This window comes from Lepidothrix coronata, unplaced genomic scaffold (genome assembly GCF_001604755.1).
Source record: "Lepidothrix coronata isolate B3197 unplaced genomic scaffold, Lepidothrix_coronata-1.0 Scaffold199, whole genome shotgun sequence".
In the NCBI taxonomy this organism is placed as follows: Eukaryota; Metazoa; Chordata; class Aves; order Passeriformes; family Pipridae; genus Lepidothrix; species Lepidothrix coronata.
Window position 1 is genome coordinate 1,642,022 of NW_016690379.1, and position 9,201 is coordinate 1,651,222.

Below are 9,201 nucleotides of genomic sequence, written 5' to 3' on the forward strand. Positions count from 1 at the left end.
AGGAGGATGGAGAGGAGAGTTCCCAGATGTCTCTGCACCACTGTGCACACAGAGACAGGGCAGCCCAGGCTGCTCCGGGGGTTTATCCGGTGGTTTTGTGTGCTCTGCATTTAGGAGAAACCCGGCAAAAGAGCAAAGGTCAGGGCAGAAATGCCAGTATTTATTTATCCAGGGGAACTTTTTGAACAACACGTATTTGGGAGCCTTTCGAAACAACAGAACTCGCCCCACAGAGCTGCTAAACCAGTTTGGTGGCGACACTGCTGCGTGTGCAGGGCAGGACGAGGGACACTGGGAGAGGCGGCTGGAACAGCTGCCACCCACCGGAGCACAACATCCCACCTCCCATCCTGGGGCTCAGCGTGGCCAGTCATTCCCAGGGATCCCCCCAGTCTTGTCTCTAGCACGGGGGGAGTCCCATTTCCTGGTGCTGAGCCAAGACCAAGCAACATGGCCTGACACGGGTAGGGGCAAGATAAGCTTAGTTTTAGGTGTAAACCAAGGGAAAACCCCCAAACGTTGCTTTCCCAGAGGAAAAAACCTTGGAGTGTTGCCCCCAGGCTTTTCAGACCTTGGATTTATGGCATTTGCCTTAATGGGGCAGGTCAGTGTTTCTCCATGGGAACCCACGAGTGTGGGGTGCTTGGGATCTGTGCCCCAGACCCTGCCTGTGCTCAGCCCCCAAATCAGTGGCCACTTTTGAAAACCCATGGCCACGGTGTGGAGCAGCCTCTGTGCAGGTGGGGTGGGTCTGAGAGCAGGGTCTGGGTGGAAGCAGGTCCCCCAGCCCACAGCAACCACCTCCCAGTGGAAGCTGTCCCTCATTTTATCCCCCATTTTAGTGGCCCTCCCCATCCTTTTCTGGGGAGATCCTGCCTGATAAATGAATGACCAACACCCCAACACCTCAGCACAGCCAGGGCTTGGGAGGAGAAAATAAATACAGGCAAAATCTTTGGCCCAAGCCCGGCGCGGCCGCCTCGGCTCCCGCAGCGCCCACGGCATCAGTAGCTCGTTTTTGGACGGCCCTGCCCTCCCCTTTGTGCTGCACCCCCAGTGGGCAGCTCGGCCCCACTCACACCCCCAGGGCTGTGCTGAGTGAACCCCACAGCAGCCCGTCCCTGCCCCCACAGGCAGTGGCTCCGGGGTCCCTGCGTGGGGCAGCCCCACTGCCACGAAACGGGGGCAGCGCAGCCGGGCCCCTGAGCACACAGCAAAGAGAAGACTTTTTGTTCACATGTGTTGGCTCAGCTCAAATAACTCATCAGGGACCCGAGCTGCAGGCTGGAACGGGAAGAAACTCTCTCCAGATGAAAGGATGTCAGAAAATTGTATTTAGTCAACTGCGTGTGTGTGTTAGAAAGGGGCGGAGGGAGGAAGGGGCCGCGGAGGCTGTTACTGTGACTGACTTTCTGACTTCTTAACTTGTCAGCATATCCTAAAGTTAAAAATGCACATGCACACAGGCCTGCAGCCAAAGAGGCTGTCTAGCCGCAAATCCAGATGTGGGGGCCACGGCGCTCCCGCCAGCCCCGCTCTCCCTGAAACGACTTTCAGACTAAACAATTGTGACTTGGCTGTGAGAGCAGCGCAATTCCAGATGCTGCTTTCCTTGCACGTTGTTTTAATTGGGCTGGCAGGCGCAAGGGCTCTTTCAGTGAGAGCAAAGCTTCCCCACGGGACCGCAGTGTTTTGGCAAAGCTCCCACGCTGCTACCTTAAGAGAGAGGAGGGGGGAAGGAGAGGGAGAGGAGGGGAGGCAGGGAGGTGATGGTGGGGAGAAAAATTGCGAGCGACTTCCCGAGGTGTTTACTGCCGCGAACGGCCGCCGCGCTGCAGTTTTATCTGCTGAAATTCTCACCTTTTTTTTTTTATTATTATTTCTTTTTGGGTTCGGTTTGTTTAATGTCACCCTGGAAAAAAAACAAAACACGCAGGACACGGGGCCGTGCTGGGCTGGGGACTTGTCCCGTTGCAGCCTGGGCCAGCCGGTGCCGGCAGCGATGCCGGGACAGCCCCGTGTCCTGGGCAGGGGTGCCCGGGGTCTGTGCCTCAACCAGGGGCAGCATCCGAGAGCCACAGCGGGTTTCCACGCTGGCCATGCTCATGGCACCACCATAGGGATGCTCCCACATCCCTTCCCAGATGTTCCCAGTTACAACACCCCCGGCACTGGTCAGGGAGCTGGTGGGTTCGCCCTTCGCCTTGCGCTGGCAGAGTGGGACAGTACAGGGCTCCTAAAGTCACTGCAAATCTAGTCCTGAGTACTGTCAGTGCTGACATCCACACCAAGAGGGAAAACCCTGTGTCTGAGTGGGAACACCCTCGTTTTGTCCTGCCCCAACTCCCCCAGTGCCAGACCTGCTCTGGCTGCGATAAACGGGTTAAATCACCCATTTTGGGACCCCTCATTGCCATCCACGCTGCTCCCTTATTTCTCCCCCTTCTCCCACAGACACCCAAGGGAAGGGAAGGGGAGGGCTCTCCCCCTCTGCCCTTTCAGGGTTAACCCAGGGGGTCCCTGTGCCCCGGGTGAGACCCCAGGGCTGCCGTCCCCGCCCTGCCGTGGTGTGCCGGCCCCGGCCCTGCCAGCGCCTGAGTCAACAGCCCAATTTTAGCCTGGGCCGGGCTCGGCTCCCAAAGCCAGCCCGAGCCAAGGGAGGCACAGCCGCCCAGATGGGATCTTAAGGTAGACTCTGGAAAAAACCCCAGGATCCTGTGGGGAGCAGGGGAGGCACGAGGGGAGCGTGGAGCTGAGCCCACCATGGAACCCCCGTGGTGGGGGCACAGGGGGTGCCGGCAGCCCCCGGGCACTCCCAAAACACGCCGTGATGGGGAGGCAACACCACGGCTTTGCTGGTTTTGGAGGGGACGATAAAATCCCTGGGAATGCTGCCTGGCTGTGGGGAAGGGGTCGGGCACCTCCTCCCCTCCGGCGGTGCCACCGAGGGTTCTTCTGCCCTCAGCAGCTCCCCGGCTTGTTGTGCCTAAAACTGGGAGCCTGAATTCCTGCTGGAAGCTGTCCTGGGATTCAGGGAAGGCAGGTCATCAGCCTCCTCCATCCAGTGCTTCCAGGAGTGACAGGTACTTCCGATCCATGGAATACGAGGCAAAAAATGTGCTTTTGGGGTCGGGGGGCTCCGACATCACAAACAGAGTGAGGAACTGAAAGTGCCGTCCCAAACCCAGCCTGGCTTCTGGGCCAAGTGCACTGGGAATGTTAAAAAATAATCAGGAAGGTTTTCTAGACAGGAAAAAAAAAAAAAAAAGTCCCAAACACATCCTTTGCCTGGGCCCTTACAAGTCCCTTAACTCTTTTTCCCCCCTAAATGGAGAGGGAAATAGTGTGTTTTTTTGCTTTTGGGGGGGTTGTTTGTTTTGTTTGTTTTAAAACTTTGGCCTCATTAATTTCCAACAAAAATTTCCCCCCAATAAAAGGAAAACATGGAAAGAAAAACAAACTATTAGAAAAGAGAGGAGGGAGGAAATGTTATTTAAAAGGTTACCAGACCACATCATTTTCCAATGATATTATATACTCCCTGCAGTATCCAAAATATATATGGGCCTTAGGCCAAGAATGTAAAAAAAAAAAAAAAAAAAAAAAAAAGAAGAAGAAGAAGAAGGAAAAAAAAGAAGAAAAAACACCCAGCGTAGACACAACATCTGGACAGAGGCTGAACAAAACCTCCATTTATCACACTTAATCCTGCAATGAAGCAGTCAACAGTTTACTTCTGTTTTGCTAATTTAGCTGCTTTCATGCTCCCGAGGTGGAAAAGCCGAAGTAAAAGCTTGGAATTAAGTGTCACTTTGTGAAGCTACTTCTTCTTCTGCTCTTTTCCCTGACACTTTCTTCTCCTTTCTTTTTTTTTAATCTTGTTCCTTTATTTATTCCACCTTCCCTGCCTCCCCTCCCCCCCTCGAATTTTTATTTCCTTTTATTTTTTTAATCAATTCGAAAATCCGGTGGCACAGCACCCATGGACAGACCCGGAGGGTGCTGGTGCCCATAGACACGTGGGGAACCCCCCGAGTCCTGTCCCTGTTTCCACCCAACGTGCCCAAACCCCGCAGTGCCCAGAACGGATCCAGTGCCAGTGGAATTTGTGTCTCTTCCCTTCCTCCCCACACATTTCTGCGCCTTTTTCTCCAGGAATAATTCAACTTTTAGTTTAAAACCGAACTATACCAAGAGCAGGGACCCCTGGCCCTTCCAGAAAGGCAGTGGATCCTGGTGAATCCAGCAACGGGTCCAAGCACATCCCCCCGGTGCATCCTCCACTCTCCTGCAGCCCCATTTCCGGGGAGCACTGAGGCTGATTTGTCATCTCCCCTGGAGGAAAGGTCACGTTTTCAGCAGAGAAACCCCCATTTCCTGCCCTATTGCAGTGCAAATGTGAGCACATCCATGTGTTTGCCTGCGATCTCCCACAATTAATTCCAGGGCAGATTTCGCTGTCCTCGACAGGAGGCTCTTCCTTCCGACGAGCTATAAAGCACCCGACACCCTGTTTGGGGGCTGGTGATGATAACACCAACCACAGCATCAACCACAGCACATCCCCATCCCCCAGGAGCTACGGGATCCGGAGGATTCTTGTTCAGTCACTTAAATATGGATTTATGGCCAAAACTGGAAAAATTCTGGCCGCTGAAGATGTAGTGCCTGAAGGATGAGGAATCTGGGGCTCCCAGAGAGAAGGCTGGTTTGTCCCATCCCAATGTTTCTTTAAAACTAAGGTGAAACAAACATTTTCTGTTGGAATTTTGTCTGTTTCCACCCCTGTGATGGCATTTCCAGCCCGTGCAGGAGAGGAGGGCAAAACCTCCCTGAACATCCAGCTGGGCCAGGGTATTTCCACATATTTACTAAACACAGTTGTTTGCTGCTCTTGTAGCTTCTTTGTTGTGTCAAGAGCCAAAGATACAACAAACATTCATCCTCAGAGGTTTAATTAATACTTGTTAAGACCAGAATAACCAACATCTCAGGACTGCATTGATGCTGGATGCAGCCCGGGGAATTGGGTTTATTTTGGGGGCTGTCTGGTTCCCTGCAATTGTTATATCTCTGGTTTTGCTGTCGTTTCCCTCCACTTGATGTGGTTTCATGTGTGTGTCAAAGGCTGGCTTGTCTGGATAGACACTGCTTGTAACCGGTTTATAAACTGGAAGATAATGAAGTAACTAATGACCTGAGTGCTTTAAGAACAGCAAAGAAAAAGTTCTGTGCGGTGTGAAATGCAAAAAATATTCCTGGTTTCTCCAGAGCAGTGGCTGGCCCTGCATGCCGGTGTTCAGGAGTGACACAGGCCACATTCCTTGTCTAACAGACACATCAATACGAGATTAGATAAGGGGCTGGACGTTCAGGCTGTCTAGAGCAAAAAAAAAAATGGATCCAGCTTTGAGAAACAGGAGTGGAAAACTGCTGGGATGCGTGAAACTGGTCCAGCCTCCATCCCTGCCTCAGTGGGCTGATTCCACAGGAACATGAAACCAAGGAACAAGTCACCCTTCCACGTCTGAGTTACTGCTCTGGGCATCAAGAGTAAAAGACTGCCCAGAGGCCTTTGGGCTCCTGGAACTGCCCTCTTAAAACCCTCAAAACAATCTGAAAGTGTAACAGAAGGAGCCCTGTTCCTCGTGTCCTGGACCTGCCCGTCGGCTCCAAGAGTGGACCTTTCCCATTTTTGCTCTATCCCAGCAAACTTTAGCAAAGCTTTGAGCTGTTTCCCTGCAGCCATTTCCCCAGCTTCTTTCCAGAAGCTTGTCTTAGATGGAAATAAGGGACCCACGCCGCTGTGCAAAGGTTGTTCCCTCACATACCATGCCCAAATCCATCCCAAAGTCGAGGGGTATTTCGATACAACCAACCCATCTGAGCTCTCCCAGCTCCGTCCAGCCCAGCCAGCTGCTGATAATAAATAATCACCTTCCCTTTCCCTCCCCTCACGGCCGAGCCCCGGCGGTTTGGAGGCGCGTGCTGGGCCAGGGCACGGGGACCCCCGGGCACGGGGACCCCCGGCCCCGGTGCCGAGGCCGCGCCGCCGCGGCCGCATTCCCACGGCTCCGCCGAGCACAGCCAGACTGTTTGAACCCTCGCATGTCGCTGCGGGGTCACCCGTTCATGTTTACTGTAGGGGAAGGAGGCCGCGGCAAACATTCCTCCCCGGTGCCTCACCCGGGCGGGAGCTCTCCCACCGCGCCGGGACGGCCTGGGAAAGGCGGCCGGACACGGGACCCTGCTCTGCCCACCCCGTGCAGGTGCAGCTGGAGGGGAAAGGGCCCCGGCTGCCCTTTTGGGGGTTGTTTTACTGGAATGAGGTCTGTGAGGTTCAGGATCAGCCCCCGGAGCTTTTGGATGAAGGACGTGGCCACGCCAGCCCGTCCCTGCGAGTGGGCAGCGTTTCCCCAGAGGCACAGCTGTGCCAGGAGCTTGGCCTTGATCCCTTTGTGTCCTCGCACTCAGGGTCCACTGAACCATCAGTGTTAGGAAGGGGGTTACGCCCCACAGCCCCCTCCCCAAATCAGCAGCCAACCCCCTCCTCGTGGCTTTTCCCCCCTCAGTCCCTCCTGTCCCAGCTGGTCAATAAATGATGGCCCAGCAAACACCAAGAGCTGCTGCCCGGCCCCGGGGCAGCCGAGGGCCCCCTGAAGTTTTCCAGCAGGAAAATCCCCACATCTGGCAGGAGCCACTGTCCATCCCTGCTGCCCCCCCACTGTGCCGAGGGGGAGCTGCCAGGGAGGGCAGGAGGTGGACGGGGAGGTCAGAGGGAGAGCAAACATCCCAGCCCTGCCAGTGCTGCCGCCTGCCCGCACCTCAGCTGCCACACAAAGAGCCTGCTCGGACCCTCTGATGCTGGCCCCGGGTCTGTGGGGTCCTCCAGGGGGTCCAAGCATTCTGGGGGCTTTGGGGAGTGAATTTGGAACCACCTGGGAGAGCAGATCAGTCCCTGAGCCAGCCTGGGAGCATTGCACCTTAGGTTGGTGCAATGCTCAGCTGGTCTTTTGTAACCCCCAACTCTCAAATCCCTCCTTTCCCCTCCATGGGCAAAAAGCATCAGCGCCCCAGAAACAGGGTCTGTCAAACTACAGCAGAAACGGGCCCTCTGCTCGGCTGGGAAGCTCCTGGCTCGTGCTGGGAGGGGAATTGGTTCCCCTCCTGCTCATGCAGGACTGCGGGAGGCAGCAGGACTGGCTGCAAGCTGGTATTTACCGAGGCCGCGGGGCTGCTGGGGCGAGCGCTGAGCAAACAGCGCTGGATCCCCCGCCCCAGAGCTCACCGGCTGCTGGAACAAAGGAAACCTTGGCAGAGGGGAAAGGGGACAAAGAGCCCCCAAGTGCTTTCCCCGAGGACACCTGTGGCAGGGATGGAGCTGGGGGGACACTCAGAGACCGAGTCCCGGGTGCTGCATGGTGGGCTCAGGGTCACCTTTCCCCCGACAGCCCGGTGGTGACACGGCGGGGCCTGGGCAGCCCTGGGCTGAGCGAGGGCTGGAGGGATGCTGGGGCAGAAGGAACGTGCAGGGGGGAATAGGGAGTGTGTACCCCCACGTGCCAGTTTTTCCCTGGATCCCCTTCCCTCACAGGGCTGGGCCATGCTGGGCAGTGCAGACACTCCTCGCCCTCCCATGCCCAGAGACCCCACTTTTGCTGCTTTCTGCTAAAAAAAAGTAAGAAGAGCCTCTGGCTCAGATGCACCAAACATTTCGACCCCAAGGGACACTCGCAGCCAGAGCAGCTCCTGTCCCACAAACCCCACTGGAGCATCCCAAGGAGCCCGTCCTCAGCCCAGCCGGAGCGCTGGTGGTACCTCTGCCACTGCCGATGCCTTAAAGCCGCCTCTTTAGGGTTGTTGTCTCATGCAGTTTTCTTTTTTCATATTTAATATTAATGGTAATGACTGTGGCAGTAAGATAATAAGCTTCAGTCAGATTAGAAGGGGGTCGGCTCTTATCTGTGCCTGTTGAAGACGCATGTCTTTCACCTGCTCCTTTAATATCCCCCATCTTTCATTCCTACCGCCGAGCCCCCTCCCACTGTCCTAGAACAAAAGGGGTATTATTGTCCGGGGTCTTTTCAGGCTGGAGCCAGGAAGACCTCCTCCTCCCCCAGCCGCTCCCCGAATGTGCAGCAGTTTGAAATGAGCCTTTTTCCTTCCCCGGCAGGAGATTAGCTCGGTTTGACAAGGCGGTGAACTTTAGGCAGGGTGAAATAGGGTCTCCTTGGGGAGTGGAGGCAGTTCAGCCCTGACTAATTCTGACAAAGAGAGGCACCAAAAAAAAAATCCCTGCCAAAAAAAAAAAAAAAATTAAAATAAGAAAAACAACCGAGCTGGAGAGGAGGCAGGAGGGGAGGCTCGGGGGGAAGGAGGGAGCGCGGAGGCTGGAGGGAGGAAGGAGGGATGGGAGGCCAGAGGGCACGTTCCCGAGCGGGGCTGGGCTGCAGCTCTGGGGTTTGCTCCCTGGGTCTGGCCTTGGAGGAGGGAATCGCCTCCCAGTGCCTCCCCAGCCAGCCCCAGCACGGGGATCCTGCTGCTCCAGGTCCACTTTCTCCCCAAATCCCCTTTCTTTATAATTTTTAAAGTTGTTTGGAAGCTCTTCAGCATGAGCCCTGGGGAAGTGGGACCCCAGAATTTCTTTTAAAACACAAAATGAACCATTTTGCTGCTGTGGCCCAGGCAGATGGTTTAAACAAAATAACCCCAAACCCCACAAAGTGAAAACTCAGGATTTGAATGGAACAAAACCAGAGTGATTCCATTTCAAACTGTTGTTTGTGCTTCAGAGGCCAGAGTTTGTGCAGAGACTTGTGATGGTGACGTGCCCAGGGTGGAGGGTGTGGAGGGAGCCGGGAGTGACGTAGGTGAGGGATTAGAGGAGAGATTGGCAGAGGAAAAGGCAAACTGTTTCCTACGGCAGTGGCTCATCCAGGGGTGTCTCCCATCACAAAAAGACTTTGAAGTGATGCAGAAAAGGGTCTGAAAGAAGGGAATGTGACCTGCAGGGTTGGAGGGCAGTGGGTCTGGCAGAAGACTGAGCACTGTGTGTTCTGAGTGCTTGGGGCAGAGGAAAGGGAAGCTTTACCCGGGCCCTTACACCAGCACAGCCCAGGCAGCCTCACATGGTGCTTCATGTAACAGGGATGGAGAATCAACTTGGAAATACCCTGTTTTCCCAGGTCATGGGACATGGTG